The sequence below is a fragment of the Mixophyes fleayi genome, chromosome 5, assembly GCF_038048845.1.
Source record: "Mixophyes fleayi isolate aMixFle1 chromosome 5, aMixFle1.hap1, whole genome shotgun sequence".
Classification (NCBI taxonomy): domain Eukaryota; kingdom Metazoa; phylum Chordata; class Amphibia; order Anura; family Limnodynastidae; genus Mixophyes; species Mixophyes fleayi.
Genome location: NC_134406.1, coordinates 115681440 through 115698952, shown reverse-complemented (window position 1 = coordinate 115698952; position 17513 = coordinate 115681440). Strand labels below are relative to the sequence as shown.

At 43.1% G+C, this 17513-nt stretch overlaps 1 protein-coding gene across 5 annotated transcripts in view; it reads right to left on the bottom strand.

Annotated features, from left to right (window-relative positions):
* The window catches only part of CCDC127 (coiled-coil domain containing 127), a 68206-nt gene extending 52262 nt beyond the window's left edge, over positions 1 to 15944 (bottom strand). The window contains exon 1 of one of the 5 annotated variants that reach the window (XM_075212743.1): positions 15922 to 15944. The gene's annotated coding sequence lies outside the window, so the exon portion shown is untranslated. The other 4 variants (XM_075212744.1, XM_075212740.1, XM_075212738.1 and 1 more) reach the window with 4 other exon arrangements.
* Between the last annotated feature and the right edge of the window lie 1569 nt (positions 15945 to 17513).

The window sequence follows — 17513 nt, the reverse complement described above, 5'->3', positions numbered from 1 at the left end:
CAGGCTATCTGTGATGTATTGCAGGGCTGAGCCCTGATTGGCCAAAGCTTGTATATAAGGCAGGGAGGGCTTATAGCGTTCAGTTGCTGTCAGCTAGCCTGCTCCTCTGCCTTCTTGGTGATTAACCTTTTGATTTGACTACCCGTGTATGACCCCTGCCTGAACTTTGACCCTGCCTGTTTGCCAGTGACCCTTGACCTTTCAGCCTGTAACTTGGATCTTGCTACCGTGCCTGTGACCCCGACCTTCGGCCCGTTTACTGGATCTGCTATCTGCTGCCGGCCCTTGACCCTTGCTTGGACTCCACTACGCTTACCTGGGTTCTCCCTAGTCGGTACACACTTCACGACCCTCTGTCAGTCTGCAGCCAAGTCTGTCCCCACCACTAGGGGCTCCAGTGAACACCTGACTGGCGGAGCAGACTCCGGGTTGTGCTGTATCGACTAGAGGGGTTCCTAACACTATCTATTCTATCTGCCTATCTAAACACCCAATGTGGCTAACTAATACCTACCAAACTACCTACCTACCCCTAACTATCAATCTACCTATCTCTATCTACCTATCTAGTTACTCTGACAGAGAGCCCGGTGAGTCATAACTGCCACTAGTATATTCTTAGAAGTGTTCGCCGCCCAAGGCCATATTCAAAGCACCCTTCCAGCAATAACAGTAGAGGCTACAGGTTCACCACATCTAGAGAATCTTTGCAAAGAAAATCAGTACTGGATTTTATTGCCTCCATACTAGTCAGTAAAAAAAAAAAATCTCTATTTATTCTGTCCTGAGTATCCTTACATAAACCAAACAAGTTCTTAGGGCCCTGAGGAGAGAGGTTCTTCACCCCGTGATTTGACTTGTGTAGTTAGGCTAACGACCACCAAGATGAGGTTTTAGAATGGTTAGAAGCGAGGTCTTCACCTATAGCAGATGCCTTTCCCGTAGAGATTTATCTGCTCACAGGTAATTGGATGCCCCTAGGTCTTAAGCTCAATGTAGTAAAAGGTCATCTAAGGTGATCAAAGCACAGGTAGAACAATAGGCGGAGCGGTGATCCGGGAAAGGCCATGGTCGGAGGTGCGTAGCAGACAGGGTAGTAAGGGTGAAGTCAAAGGGTCAGGGCCGTCCGCAAGAAAGCAAGTCCAATTTCCAAGCAGAGTTCCGGACCACAAGCAAATCAGCAGAATCCAGAGTGCAGGCAAAGGTCAGGGAAACAGGCGATCAAGCAAGGTCCAAGGTACAGGCAGGGGGCACAACAGGGTCAGGAAACATCAGGTCAGCAAACAATTGTGAACGCTATATCCGGCAGAGAGGCTAAGCCTTCCCTGGCTTAAATAATAAATGCAGTCAATCATGGGCAAGGATTGGACCTCACATGATTAGCCCCCCAAGGCTGCCTAATAAATACAATTAAACCTAATTAGCCGGCACACTTTATTATAATGCACACGCGCCTGGCTGCAGTGTGTTGCTGGGAGGCGGCGCTAATAGAAGCCACCCAGGCCGTTGCCATGGTGACAGCCAGGACTAGAGAGACTGGAAGCGATGTCCCGGCTGTTGCTATGACAGCCAGGTCGCAGACAGAGGAAGCGAGCCTTGGATCGCCGCAGCTCGTTAGAGTACCCCCCTTGAGGAGGGGTTAAGGAACCCCAACATTCTGGTTTCTTAGGAAATTGCTTGAAGAAATTTTTGACAAGTTTATCAGCGTGTAGACGCATTGTGGAACCCAAGACCGTTCTTCTGGGCCATGACCCTTCCACTGGATCAGGAAGTGGATTTGTCCTTGGACCCTCTTGGAGTCCAGAATTTTTTCAATCAAAAATTCCCGATGCCCTTCCACACTGAGCGAGATCTCTGAGATTGATGACGTTTAAACCTGCTAGAATAGACAAAAGGTTTGAGAAAAGAACAATAAAACATTTTTAGAACTTTCAAAGAGCGAGGAAGCTTCAGCCTGAAGGCCACAGGTTTAATTTGCTTGTTAATGGAAAAAGGTCCTATGAACCTAGGCCCAAGTTTTTTACAGGGTTGTCTGAGCCTAATGTTGCAAGTGGAAAGCCAGACCTTCTGACCTACTTTGAAGGTGCCAATTCTGCAGTGTTGATCCGCAAACATTTTAGAATGAAACTAGGCCTGCCTCAACGCAGAGTGAATTTTCCTCCAAATGCTTCTAAGACTAGAAGCCATAGAACGCATGACTGGGAGACCAGAAGAGTTGAGAGAGGCTAAAGAGCTGTATCTAGGATAAAAACCTAGGTTACAGTAGCACAGAGAATTACAAGTGGAAGAATGACATGAGTTATTGTATGCAAACTCTGCTAATGGTAGTAGAGTTGACCAGTTGTCATGTAATTCAGAGGTGTACAAGCATAAAAACTGTACCAGGGATTGAGTAACCCTTTCCATTTGCCCATTGGATTGTGGAAGGTTGGCTGATGAAAGGCTGATGTGGGTTCCGAGGAGTGCACAAAAAGACTTCTAGAATTGGGGAACAAACTGAGAGCCGCGATTAGAGACAATATCTGAAGGAAGGTCGTGGAGCCGGAAGATGTGGTGGATCAAAAGTGATGCTAGACTTTGTGCACTTGGAAGCAAAAAAAAAATTTACATTTTGCTAAGTCGGTCCACCACTACCCATATAGTGTTATGCCCTGCCGAACAGGGAAGATCCACAATAAAATCCATAGATAATTGTGTCCAAGGTCTGGTAGGGGGAGACAGCGGCATGAGCTGCCCCAATGGTCGGTTCCTGGGGACGAGTTTCACAGGACAGAAAAATGTCTTTACCATCCGAAGACATGGTGGACTGCCAAACGGAGTGCGAGTGTCTCTGTGGTCTTAAAGATAAAGGGATGTCCGGCGGTCTTAATTTCATGAACTTCAGCGAGAACAGCCTTCCTAAGGTGGACTAGTACAAACAAGCGATTTGCAGGTGTTTCTGAAGGAGTCAATTTTTGAAATCTGCGAAAAGTTATACCCAAGTCTTGGGCCAACCCAGTTTGAACAACAGAAGATGGTATAATATGGTATGGTCTCACAACTTGTGGAGATCCTGCTGGACATGACGTCGGTGTTGTGGCAAGGAGTGGGAGTATATTAATATGTCATCCAAATAGACCACAATGAACTAATGAAGGAAATCCTGAAGAACTTAATTAATAAGGTCTTGAAAGACAGCAGGCGGATTACAAAGGCCGAATGGCATGACCAAATACTCGCAGTGACCAGAATGGGTGTTGAAAACCGTTTTCTACTCATCGCCCTCCCTGATGCGGATGAGATTATATGCACCGCGAAGATTCAATTTTGGTGAAGATAGTAGCACCTTTCAGTTGATCGAACAGGACTGAGATGAGGGGAAGTGGAAGTGTTCTTTATAGTAATTTTGTTAAGGCCTCTGAAATGGATACAAGGACATAGCCCGCCATCTTTCTTGGAAAAAGAGAAGCATCCAGCTCCCATTGGAGACTTTGAAGGCCTAATAAAGCCTTTTGCCAAATATTTCTACACATATTCCTGCATGGCTTTGGTTTTGGGACCAGAGAGCGAATACAACCTTCCTTAGGCAATTTGGAACATGGAATTAACTTGATGGCACAATCGAAATCTGGATGTGGAGGCAGAGAGTGAGTCGCTTTTTTAGAAAACACTTCTCGGAATTCATGGTACTGGGGAGGAAGCTGTTCAGAAAGAGGTTGCAGAGACTAGAGAGGGAGAAGTGATGGCCCTGCTGTTGCTATGACAGCCGAGACGCAGAGGAAGTGAGCCACTATCAAAACGACACAGATTTTACTGCAGCTAAAGGTGCTTCTATTAAGTATTAACACAAGGAGGGTAAATAAATTATTGACTGTTTCTATTTGTATTAAAAAAAAGTTTTAGATTTTTTTTTTATTTAATATTACATAGTATTTTGTGCTGATCAGTTTCAAAAATACCTGAATACATCAATTTTGATTCAAGGTTGTAAGAAAATAAAATGCGACATTTTTAATAGACTCTAAATGTAAAAAAAAAAAGAAAAACATTTTAACAAAGCTTTAGAAGGCAATATTCAATGGTAGCTGGCTACACTTCTTTTAAAACGGAATAATTAAATCAATACATGAAGAAGCCAATTTAAAAGTGAATGTAAAGATGCTTCATTTGCGTGAGCAATAATGTGCCTGTTTATGCTTCTACTACTGTCTTAGACACATGTAAAGATAAGTGCAACCTGAAAAATAGAACATAAATGCACCTGGAGCAAATGTGCAATACATCAATTCATAAACTTGCACCCAACTTATGGACACTCACATATATGCCTGCTACATAACGTATCTAAAGATACGTTTAAGTCAAAAGAGCATGCCTCTCAAAGGACATCATCAACTTGTGCCTGCACACCCTTAATGTACTGAACTGACACAGGAACGCCTCTCGAAGTACATAATGCTAGTTTTATATGAAGCACTTGTGGAGTGCCAAATGTTTATTGTTCTACACATAGGAAATAGACTTAAAAAAGTTTGTATTTGCAGTAAATATTTGTTTTTCTTATTGAGATGACTGCTTCAGATTTAAACACTTACAAGTGCATCATAAACAAGTTGTTTTACATCCATGAATTAAAGGCAATCAGTCCAAAATGATTATAATAAGAAGTACAAAGCCTTAACTTTCCAAATATAGAAGGTAGTATGTAATTGATAACTGTGGCTCATGTCAAATCACATGACAGGCTCTAAAGCATGGAACACCTAATTCCTTTTCTCCAGCGTTGAGAAATACAATGATTGTCTTTATAGAAAGAATGTTGAAAATTCACTTAACTAAAAGACTAAAAAATGTGGGTTTGAAAAAGTGGAGATGTTGCCTATAGCAACCAGATTATATCTGTCATTTTGTAGTATGTACTAAATAAATGTTAACTAGAATCTGATTTGTTGTTATACCCAACATCTCCACTTTTTCAAACCAGCAGTTTAGTAAATATACCCTTAAGCCTGTACAACAAATTACCTAAATTCCTACTTTAAAGAGGACACCCAGTCTGATTTGCTTTAAATTAATAGATTCTGTAACTCAAAAAATAATGTATTAGTGATCATACTGTTTCTTCTTGAGTCAGTAAAGGGTTGTTTACTAAAATTGCTCAAACGTCCATTTCTGCACTGAAACCTTAGTAACAAATTCCTATTTAGCTTCTATCTGTTTAGGGCAGATTACACAATGAAAGCAAATGTCCAATTAGTTACTATGCTTTTAGCACTGATTCAGTAAAAAACACTCACTTTATTGGGTGAGTAAACTGCCCTGTGTAGCAGTTATATGTTACAGCAGTCTTTCCGTTACCTTTTTTTTCTTGACATGTAATAATTAAAAAAAAAAAAAAAAGAAAGAAAGAAAGCAAATTACTGTTTCCCCCAGACAGTATATAATGCCGCTAATCCTCTTTCCCTACATCTTTGAGTAAATTCCCAAGCTGTTTCTGAAAATATAAACAATATCAGATATGGGTGGGAAACTGTGCTGCCATGCAGTATTTCAAGGGAAAGGAATGGTAACTATAATTTGCCATTTCGCCTCTTCAATCCTCCATGGCAGCAATCGCAATGGGATGTACCCAAGCATCACAGTAGGGAGGACTACAAAAGAACAGATCAGCTATTTATGCTGCATAATCAAGAATTTATACAGTGGCTGCATGGCTAACACGTCTCCCAAAATGAGAGTCCATAGATGATAAAACATCCAGATGATCATGACTAGCGAAGGTATGAATAGATGCAAAGCTCTGGCACCTAAGTCGTTCCTGCCACTGCTTGCATTGAGTGGGCTTTCAGTATCTCTGGCATTCTACACCCATTACTCTTGAATACCTGTATAGCTATTTATCTGCTCTGGAAATAGAATGTAGAAGGGGCACATCCTTTCTAAGGTCCTGAAGGAACCACAAAAAGTTGCCCCATGCTTGCAAAGCATTCCATCCTGGATAAATATATTGAAATTGCGCTAACCAAGTCTAATGTGTGCAGCTTTTTTTTCCTTTTCACCAATATGTTGTGGACAAATTATGGTAACCGGACTAATGTGGAATGTAGATACTACTTTTGGCAGAAAGTCTGGATTAGCTCTAAGTATTACTTTATCTGCGTAGATGGTCAGAAAATGATTCCTTTCACCATAATGCTTGTAATTCTCCAACTCCGCAAGCAGAGGTAACCGCCACTAGAAACATCACATTTAGTGTCATCCATCTCAGACTGTTGAGAACTATACTGAAGTTCCACAGAGCCATAAATGCCTAATAGAGGGAAGAATCCACTTCACTGCTTGGAAGAATTGAATAGTCAATACCTCTTAAGCTAATTTGGCACCTGCGACAGAATGGACCGCCTATGCCATCCTGTCTGTTGTTGCTGGGAACCGGCTGGGCTTATTTTGCCACCGTTCCCTTTCGTTATTCCAAATATGCCCCTCCTGTCAAAGTTGGAGGAGCCTGCTGCCACCACTGGACTTCTTTATGGCATCCAGAACCACGTTTCTTCTGGGTAACTGTCGCTGCTAGTGTACTTGTCACGGGCACTAGGAGTCTTTGCCCAGGATATCACCAGATGATGGACTTACCAGAGTAATATAGTTGGTAATATGGTTCTCTGGTAGCAGGGTGACAACGGAACAGGAGAAACAGAGGATGGTGAGAGAATGCTCGAGGAAAGTCTATGACTAACAGCAACTGGTAATGAGTAGATGAATGTACACGAGGAACCAGATGGACAAGGGAACGTGAGGAAAGTCAGTGGTCTGCGTATAGCAAGTTGTACCACTGCTATAGTGAGGTGGAATGTCCAGGAGTAGCGAGGAGGTAGTGAGAGTCATCGGTCTGCGTATAGCAAGTTGTACCGCTGTCTAGGTGAAGGAATGGAGTCCAGGTGAAGGTAGGTAACAGGGAAGTCAGTGGTCTGCGTATAGGAAGTTGTACCACTGCTTATGTGAGAGGATACTTGAAACTGGTGTCACAGGGAACAGGAGTCAGTGGTCTGCGTCAGCAAGTTGTACCACTGCTATATATATGTGAGGAGGGGCACGAGGAGATGAATGTAAAGCAGAGTATACACGGGGCACACAGAACTTGATCCCACGATGATATTTACAATACCACGGGGCACACAGAACTTGATCCCACGATGATATCCACAATACAACGATAACTGACAAGCACTGCTAAAGTATACAAAGTCACAATAACTATCCAGGCAATAGGAAACAAAGTCAATGGTAACAATAGCTTCAGTGGATAGGAGGCTCCGGAGGAGAACACAACTCAGTCCAGATGGATATGCAATACACAAGCAAAGTCAATGGAAAGTATGCATACCGCGGTTCAGGAGAGCAGGCTGTCAGAGAGACGTGCAGGGATACCTGAACGGCTGAAGGCCGGCAGGAGGAGAGACCACTGGAGGGTGGAAGCGGTAATCAGGTTGGTGCAGCGCACGGCAGGTAATCCAGAATGAACGAAGCAATACTCAGAAAGCAGTAGTAAGTGGAACTGGAAACATGAAGAACACGGGAGAGTTGAGGCTGTCTGGTATCCAGTAGTAGAGGTGGAGGCAGCGGAGCGCTGACACGATAACCCAGGAGAGTTGAAGTGAACAGGAATCAGCAGGAGCTGAATACACGAGGAACACAGGAACACCTTCAGAGGCTCATGGGGAATGAGACTCCAAGGTCAGGCAACCAGGTAATGATCACAGGTGGTTTAAATAGGGAGGGTTGCCTGATCATCCAATCAATAAAAAGCAACAGGTACTGAAGGTTTGAAAGGGCTGCACATGCGCAGACCCTCAGGATGGCGGACGGCCACGGTTCCTGAATACACGGGAAGTGGCACTCACAGTCCGGTGAGTGACAGTACTCCTGTGCTGGTACACTTGGGTTGGCACCCCTGACCGTTTACTATGGATCAGGGTGCTGTAGATGGATTCCCCCTGGCCTATCACACCGACAAGAGCTGTTGGCTAGGGGGTAGCGTGGTGGTACTAGGAGCTGGGTCCAAACTTTAGAACAGCCGGAGGACGGATTAGATTTAGGGTCTTATCTGTAGGCCACATGACTACAGCAATATCGAAGAAGTTGTCAAGCATGGTCTTGAAGCAGAGAGTGATGTTTTATTTTGCTCAGGTGCCCTGACAAGGACAGTTCCACTGATTAAAGGTATCAATGGTTAGGTCAGATTGAACATCAGAATGATACATTTCAGTGTACAAGGGCTCTCTTTTTATACAGTTTTAGACACAGCCTCACAAGTTATTTTTAGAATCAGAATGCAATTTGTTTACCCAAACATGGATTTACATGCAATGCAAAGCTAGCAATATTTGCACTTATCTGTGATATCCTAAAACCTTGCTGTGATTTCCTGCTTCTTATTTTGGACACGGTGGACATCTGACAGCAAGTCTAGTTACCCCTTCCTTTCCCTTAAGGGGTATTGGACACTCACATCAAAAGGTCTAATTAACATGAGATTAGCATGGGTGCTTTCTTCCAACAGTTGCAATATACACATTTCCTCCAAAGAAAAGGATTCCCCAAGAAAAGTTGAAAACCCCAAACAAGGCATTTCCTTACACCAAGATATACAGAAGACTTTCGAAACAAAGGCTAAATGTATCAGACATATACATCAGAAATAATGCATTTCCTCTAGCAGGGTTAAAACAGAAAAAAAACCAAATTTTCTCCCCTGGTCTCAGAAATAAATATTTCCTACACAAAAATATACACAATCTCAAAAATAAGTGCATGTGCAATTATATAAATAAGTGCCCTGTGCTATATCCTCTACATACATTTATACCATAAGTTACTTATAAGTGATCCAGTCACAATACCTAAATGAATACTGACTGCGGATACTTGTAGCTTGAGTAAGGCAAGGCCTTTGCTGAATCTGTCCTAAAAAAAAAGTCAAGACTCTATGGAATAGTTACTGCAGTTGGATTGAATTTAAACTCACACCATGTGATAAACCTCTTCCAAACTCTGCAGCAGATTACCAAGTTCTTCTTTCTTCCTTATAAACATTTGTTGATTATTTGCTCTGACACTCCTGCCTAATCTCCATGCAATTAAAACTAGCCGAAGTATATCTGGCTGAAGAATTGGTCCTTGGTGCAAAATCTCACGCATCGGGGCCTCAGGTCCTGATACTTACCCCTTTGCTGTCTTTCTAAGCTGTCCCTGCAGTCCGCAGGTTCTGCTGGACTCAGATCTCTCTGCAGGATGCTGCTCAGTCTGTCTACACTCTAGAGATCCCTCCAAAACCAGTACATACATGCTGCCATCTTGGATTCAATCACCTGCTCTCCTTCAGCTAATCAGGGTACTGCTTCAGCTCAGCTGACTGCAGCTTCCAATCAGGGGATAGCAGTCTCCACTCCAGGGTTCTCTCCAAATCCAGTTCCTGGCTGCAGCCATCTCGAATCTAGGTCGCCTGATCTATCTCAGCCAGAGTGCTGCTTCAGCCCAGCTGACTGCAGTCTCCAATCAGATACCACAGTTAGTATAAAGGATTTCCTGGTGCACTTACCTGTTGCCAGTGCAATGTTGATATTTCAGGTGCCAACCTGGCTTCCAGCAGTCTGCAGTCTTATCACTTATTCCTGCTCAGACACTGCAGTCTGAATTCCGGTTCCATCCCGTTCCAACCTGGTCACCTCTGCGTAATCTGATCCCCATATTGCTATTCCTGATGTCTTGCCACTCTACAGTGCCATTCATATTCACTAGCCTCCTGAACTCTCAGCAACCACCACCTGCACCTGTTCGTTTCCTCTCATGCAAAGAAACATTATCAGGTTACCCAGCTTTGTTCAAGTAGCCAGCAGTACAGCTCCAGAGACACAACCCAGTCCAGGTAGAGACAAATCCCCAGGCATGACGCAGAAGATCTGGCCAAAGAGGTAGAGGCCATGGTTATTCCTTTAATATCTCTCAGGATACTGTAAGCCAGGGGTGTCCAACCTTTTAGCTTCCCTGGGCCACATTGGAAGATGACGAGTTGGTTTGGGCCGCACATAAGATACACTAACAATAACGATAGCTGATCATCCAAAAAACCATAGAAAACATAGTTAACATATATATATACGAGAAAAAAAGTGATTATATATATATATATATATATATATCTCACTTTTTTTTCAAATCCCCCTATACTTACCTTTCAATCGCCCTGTTCAAAAAATCCTCTCTAGTTATTATACTATAATCACTTTTTGTATTGTATCGATGCAATATCAATAAAGTGCATTTATGCCAGGCATTGTATATCAGGGTGCCCTGACCAGGCCTGCGGTACCTGACATACATCACTGTGACCCCAAATTGTGACCTGTTTTGCTAATTACACCACTATGTTAGTTAAGGGATAACAACTTATAATGGGCCAAAGAGAAAAATATATAATGTCCCATTAGTATTACAAGTAGAAGTATGTAGCAGGGAGATAAGGTCCATGATGCTCCAGGACCAGGTGACTTTTATTCACTGGTCAGCGTCCCTTGAAATAATAAAAAAAATCCCCCTTAACTTACCTTTTAATCGGCTTGTTCTCCTGTCCTCTTCTCTTCTCCAATTCTGTGCTGCTGATTGTTCTTCTCGCGCAGGTGTCTCCTCTGTGCTGCGCTCCGCAATGGATGTCATCACGCCCGACATTCACTGCGCGCACCGCACGGAGGAGGAGACCAGGGAGGGAGCCGGAGCGCCAGCTGATGTGACCGCGTGACCGCAAGGTAAGTATTTTCTTTTCATTTTTTTGCAGGATTTTTTTTTCCCATTAACAGTGCTGCCCCCTTGCCACAACCAAAACTCCTTCTGGGCCACATTCACAGACGGGCTGGGCCGCGGGTTGGACAACCCTGCTGTAAACCAAGGACCACATAACCGAAACAGAAGAATTGTTATTACTGGTGACTTCTCTATTTAGGAGGTTTTTTTAGACTACGAGTATTGAGTGGAAACAGAGGAAAGATATAACTTAGGCAAAACATCCATGGAAAAGTAAAAGCATCTATTCTCCCTCTCCCTGGATTTCTGGGTCAAAAGATTTGCTACTTGTTCTATGAAGTCCCCAGCACATCTATCTGCAGATCATCACAGACTCTGTGTCTACTCCACTATTCTGTGGTAACGCTCTGCAGATTATTGCTACCTGTTCCCTGAGTCTCCAGCACATCTACCTGCAGATCATCGCTACCAGTCTCCAGTATAACTTGCATACTTGCCTGCTGGTCCTTGTCCTCAGTACATGGGCTCTACCATTGCCCTGGGAAATTGCCTCTTAGTCTTCCCGTCATTGAGCTACTCCTCATCTGTGGCATCCTCAGTTATTATCTTTGTTCTCAATACAGCCTCGCTCATCACCCCCTAAGAGGGCCGCGACCTGCAGTCTGGGAGCAGCTAAATCCAAACTGCCTTGCAGGAGTCCCTGGCGAACACCTCCCTCACCATTAGACTCCACGCCTCTTGGGAGGCAATGTCACGTGAGTCCTCTGACCCTAACTCAGTGACACTAGGTACTTTGGCATTCTGGTTTGTTGCCATAATGTTCATTTGAGGAAGCCCACATTTTTCTATTAGTAGCTGGAACACTTCCTGATGCAGAGTCCACTCCACTGGGTGAACTTGTCTTCGACTAAGGTAATCTGATACTGATATTATGTTCTGCTTGCCTGCTACATGCAATGCAGAGAAAGACTACAAACGTTATTCTGCCCAAAGCATGATCTTTGTTACTTCCACCATCATGATTCTGTTTATGGAACCTCCCTGGCAATTTATGAACGCTACCACAGTCCTGTTGTTTGAAAATATTCTGAAGTACTTCCCTTGCCATTGAAAATGCTAGGCCAACTTCCAGACTGCCCTCATTTCTAAGACATTTACGTTAACTTTTTACTTTCTTTGCATCCATGCTCCTTGTGCTATTTGTGTCCGAAAGTGAACTCCCCAGCCTGCATTACATGAATCTGTTGTGAGGAGCCCCGGCGGCCGCGGGCACCGCCGCGACTCCATACTTCCTCTTTCAGGCATCCTGGCCGTCTCCTTCACAACCGGGACGTCACTTCCGGTCCACATGGCCGACCATTGCTATGGCAACAGCCGGACACCGTTCACTCAGGTATGCACGCACCGGCAACACAGGGCAGCCAGACGTGTGCGCAGGAATCCCCCACAGCCTGTGGGCTAATTAATTCGGCCAGCAATTAATGATCTAGTGCCTGGGGGTGATTTCAGGGCTAAGCCCTGATTGGCTACTTCTTGCATTTAAGGCAGTGAGGACTGAGCCTCACTGCCGATTATAGTGTTCTGTTCTTAGTATTGCTGCCAGCTTCTGTGCTGTGTTGGTGTTAAACCTCAGACTGCTTTCTCCGTCTATGACCTCTGCCTGTTCCTGGATTCTGAACCATTGCCCTGACTTTCTGCCCGTACCCGGACTCCGAACCATTGCTTGTGACCCTGACCCTGCTGGTATCTGACATCTTCACCGGTGCTCTGTCCAGGCCGCAGATCTCTGGCCTGTCTCCACTCCATTTATTACGTCCTGTACCTGTGCGCCACCGTGTGAGCATAAACTTGTACTACACTGAGCATAAGTCCTGGGGGCATCGGAGTACCTGTGAGCATAACCAGTCTCTGCATGAAAGGTGACTGCTAGAAGGTGAAGACCTATTTTACTAAAGTTCTATAAGTTTATGCCGCACTGGTTGCCATAACATCCGTTGTATTATCCACTCCGTTACTAAAAGAGACAACTAGTGCCTTTTACTTTGCCATCAACAGAATGACTTTTTGGTGGTTATTGACAGTCTGATAGTATGATTCAGAGAAATTTGAATGTGATCCCATTGGGCCAGTGTTTCCAGTTGGAGATTCTGCATGTGCCATATTGCCCAGGGGATGACCCCTATTGTGAAAAGCATTCCCAATAACCGAAGTACATCCTGTAGTTGATGTGCCAGGGACGGAATCCTCATCCTCCATTCTTCTGACAGAGATACCTTGCTCTGTATGTTATTTATCTGAACCCCCAGAAATTATATTGGTTGTAATAAGATGAGAACACTTTTTGTCTTGTTTACAATTCAGCCATATTCTTGCAGAAAAGTTATCACTTGAACTGTTCAGCAAAGGGCACTGTGTTCCGAAACTCCTCAACCACAAGAATGTCATCCAAATAGGGTCATATCAGGAATCCTCATTTTCTGAGTTTTGCAAACACTGTAACCAGCATTTTGGTAAAAGTTCTCGGGATGCTGCCAGACCAAAGTGCAGGCAGGTGTCCTGAAAGTGTTGCCTATGATCCAGAACATGAGGAATTTTCCGTGATGAAGAGCAACAGGGATGTGAAAATAGGCATCCTGAATTTCTACGGATGTGACAAAAATCCCCTTTGCTGATGGATGTAAATGAAAGGACATAATTCACAGACTCCATGCAAAAGTGTCTAACACAGACAAACTTGTTGACCATCCTTAAGTCCAGAACAGTGCAAAAGGCCGTTTTGTTACAGCTTGATCACAAACCAAACAGAGTGAGCAGGAGAGCAGAGTTTAAAAGTATACCAGCAACCAATCAATTAACTAAACATAATGGGTCAATTGACCAATGAACCTTAAACACTGTATAAAAGGAGAAGCATTATAAATATATATCAAATACTTGATATAACCTTACAAGATCATAAACGCAAATCATGTACCATATAAACTAGGCTATCCAAATATATATAATTAGAGGCATTAGCGATTTTTCAGCTAAACAAATAGAGTGCTACATTTCATAATCAGATCGGTGAAACAGTGCAAGATGATTTAACCTGTGCGCTACACTGGTCATACAATAGGGAAAACTTAAAGAATATTTGTGTGTGTGTACATTTCTACTATATAAATGCCTAGTGGCGTGTGAGGGGAAAAAAAAACCAAGCTGCAGCGCCACCTGCTGGGCAGAGTTATACACTGACCTATATATTTCTTGAAGGAGAAGTGACAGTTGGGAGTGGTTGGTGGTTGCCAGGGGTGACAGTGGGGAGTTTTTAACACCTTAAGTAGCTTGATGAAGGATGTGGCGATGAAGATGAAGGATGAGGTGATGGAGAAAAATGATGAGGTGGTGACATGTGGACAAAACCACGTTAAAAAAGGGCGCTTGCGTCGGGAAGTAACGCTCTTCCCCTGAGGAGGCCTGGGCTAGGCCCAAATTCATGACAAGAACCTTTTTAAAACCTTAAGTAGCTTGATTTGACTAGAATGCATGAGTATCATGCACGGGTTAACTTGTATGTGTGTATGTGTATATGTGTATATGTGTATATATATATATATATATATATATATATATATATATATAAATATATATATAAAAACAAATTTCTTACCATTATTTAATATTTGATTTAATATGTGGAATATGTGCCGAGCAACATAAGCAGGGATTTTAACATCCAAATATAGCTTAGCACTATTCAAACAGTTAACATTCTTTTCTACTACTAGACACTTGCTCTTATTGTGTAGGTTACACAACCCGAGTTGATATACAAACACGAATCCTGTATTCAAAGGTCATGCACCATGTTGAAGAGATTATTTTTATGAACATTCAAAGGGGTATAACCATTGATATGAAGTACTGGGATTAGGCCTAAGACAGTCATTGGTTGACTTGACAATAATGAGAATAGGTCAGACACACAAGGTCTTATAGTTATACACCAAGAACTAGGTTTGCATAGTTTCTGATATTTCCCACATGATAGTACCCTGAAGTTCAATAAATACATTAGGTACAGCTAGCCTCTGCATCAATCACTTCTTTATTCACAATATTATATCTTCTCACACAAATTATTTCATGTTTTTTAAATTTTACTTCTATGTTTGAATTTGTAAGATTATTTTAATGTTCTTGAATAAAGGTCATTAAGTTTTATATGAATTTGGTATTGATGAGTGCACAATATATCAGCAACCACTATTTTATTTCTCTCCTCTAATGGAGTAAATTGTGGTATTGATTAGCCAAAAACCAACCCAAACAACCCATTTCCAGCAGGAAAGCTCTGCTAGACTACAGATGACAATGGGGGAAGGACACAACATCAGGTGCAGCACCTGACCGCCAGTCATTAATATAATGAATATTTAATTTATTGAAATCCAGGCAAAGGTGAATTTTGTATTTAACTTTTAAACAAATGAAAGTCATGTAAATTACCAAAGCTGTTCACACCTGAATTGCTGTAAACACCACCATTTTGCAATCAAACTACTACATTCAAGTGGGTTCCCGACGCACCGGACACTGCACCTATGTCGGGAATTTGATATTCAGCTAAAAAAGGCACTCTTCACTGAAACACAAAGTTTCTTCCCTAAACTATCATTATGCTGATATAATAGGAGGAAGGTGAGTGCTCAATATAGGAGGCCATGCTCAGCGTACTTTCCAAACCCATTACTTGTACGAGAAAAGCCGGTCTACCTGTACACTACCAAACGCACACCAGACTATCTCACTCACATGAGTGTGCCCACTTACCGATTAGAAGTCCCCACCACATATTTGTCTGTAATGCACACGCCCCCTTCGTAGTCGTTGCCCCGCCCTACTGTCATGGAAGACTGAGGGAAAAACCATTTACGCAACAAGACGGGGAGACACCTAAGTTCACCCCAGCAACATGTGAACTACAGATATCGCATATATCTTAATGCTAACAGATCACATTATAATTACCTGACTCTACATTCACAGTAAATAGCGCGTTGATGCGATGTGTGCAGATAAAACACACAGCACACAGGAAAAGCGCATCCCCTTGTTGGTGGGTGCGGGCGAAGTAAAGGTCACATGACCTAACATTCTTACAAAGTAGTGCGTGTCTCAGAAGAACGTATGCTACCGCCCAGACGTCGGGTTTGTAGTCCTGGATTGTAGTCGCTGTACTGTGATACTGTTATATGCAATTATGTCCGTTTCACAGTTTGTTCTAATAAAGTTTTCTGCAGAGGGGGCTGCAGTGACGTGTATTGGCACGGTACGTGAACCGTGCTGTGCCTAGTTGCCTTTTAGTCAATTTACCAGGTCCATTAATTATATGAAAAATAGCACACAATGGGGCCTATTTATTAAGAGTTCCCTGATGACTAGATTTTTTCATACTTGTCAACTCTCTCGGAATATCCGGGTCAGTCTCACGGACTTCTGGGAGAGCTGGTAAATCTCCCGCAATTGCAGGGCTAAAATGACGCGATTTGCGGTGATTTGCGTCATTTTGGCCCAGACCCCTGCGACAAAATGGCATATTTGTCAGGAGGGAGGGAGGGCAAAATGACGCATTTGGTCGCACCCCGCCCAAACACGCCCCTCTCCCGGATACAACTTGCCAAAAATAGGCAAGTATGGATTTTCTATTGCTGAGTATTGCATAAATAGAAAATTTTGTAAGTTGCAATTTATTTAAATTCTGATTCTTGCTGGCAGGGGTAAGACTCTTACTGCTTGCCAAGCCAGTCCTCGAACCCTGTACACATGCTTGTGCTTGCTCGGGCATGCAAACTGGAACTGAAAACCCTTACTTAGGGGTTCCAGTTCCAGATTCTACAAAAAATATGTTAAGTTTAAAAAGAAAAAAATAGGAAAAAAAGCTTTAATAATAATGCATTTTTTCATTTTTCACCCCTGCTAATGCTTTCCCGGGTTTTTGTGCAAGAGCTTGACTGGCCTGCATAGAGCCCTGACCTCAACCCTATCGAATATCATTGGGAGGAATTGGAATGCCAACTGGGAGCCAGCTCTTATTGCCCAACATCAGTGTTTAATCTTACTAATGCTCTTATGGCTGAACGGATGCGAATCCCTGCAGCCATGTTCGAAAGTTTAGTGGAAAGCCTACCCAGAAATTCGGAGGCTGTTATAGCAGAAAAGGGGAAACCGATGATTTGCATTTGATTGTGATCCCTGTTGCCACAGTGTCCTGGTTCATTGATTTCTTGACATCTGGAGAAATCAGCAGATCAGTTACTGTTGGAGGTGTGCCCTCTCCTTAATCCCCCTGGGGGTTTCTCTGAGGTAGGCTGTGGCTGGATCACTGCTAAATAACGTATTTGTGGCAGGATCATGTAGAAATAATTTTTTGTACAAATGTATTTCAATTAGTGGTGCAGGCACCAATGTATATAATTGCAAGTGCACCTATTATCCTGTTACATTGGGATGTCTATTGTATGGAAATGTCTTGTTTGGGGTTGTAACTTTTCTTTGGGAATTCCCAAGTTAGCAATAGAGTGGAGGGGATGTGTTTTTGAAACTGGCTAGAGACAGGTAAACTCATGCTAATTCGTCATATTCATCTCAGTGGCCAGCACGTTTGTTTTGCCTGTATGCGCAACAGGGGGCTGATGACTTCCTTTCTGGTGTGGCTGCATCTCAGATAATGCAAGTAGCTCAGATAATGCAAG